The sequence below is a fragment of the Chrysochloris asiatica genome, unplaced genomic scaffold, assembly GCF_000296735.1.
Source record: "Chrysochloris asiatica unplaced genomic scaffold, ChrAsi1.0 scaffold00122, whole genome shotgun sequence".
Lineage (NCBI taxonomy): Eukaryota > Metazoa > Chordata > Mammalia > Afrosoricida > Chrysochloridae > Chrysochloris > Chrysochloris asiatica.
In genome coordinates, this window is record NW_006408640.1 from 7881534 (window position 1) to 7881978 (window position 445).

Genomic DNA, 445 nt, shown 5'->3' on the forward strand with positions numbered 1-445 from the left:
GAGAACTTCCAGAGGTTCAAGCCGGATTCAGAAGAGGCCATGGAACGAGGGATATCATTGCTGATGTCCGATGGATCTTGGCTGAAAGCAGAGAATATCAGAAAGATGTTTACCTGTGCTTTATTGACTACAAAAAGACCTTTATTTGTGTGGATCGTGACAAGCTATGGACAACATTGCAAAGTATGAGTATTCCGGAACACTTAAGTGTGCTCATGAGGAATCTGTACGTGAACCAAGAAGCAGCTGTTCGAACAGAACATGGGAACACTGAATGGTTTAAAATTAAGAAAGGTGTGTGCCTAGGTTGTATTCTTTCACCATACTTATTCAATCTGTATGCTGAGCAAATAATCTGAGAATCTGGGTTCTATGCAGAAAAACATGGCATCAGGATTGGAGGAAGACTTTTTAACAACCTGTGATATGCAGATGATACAACCTT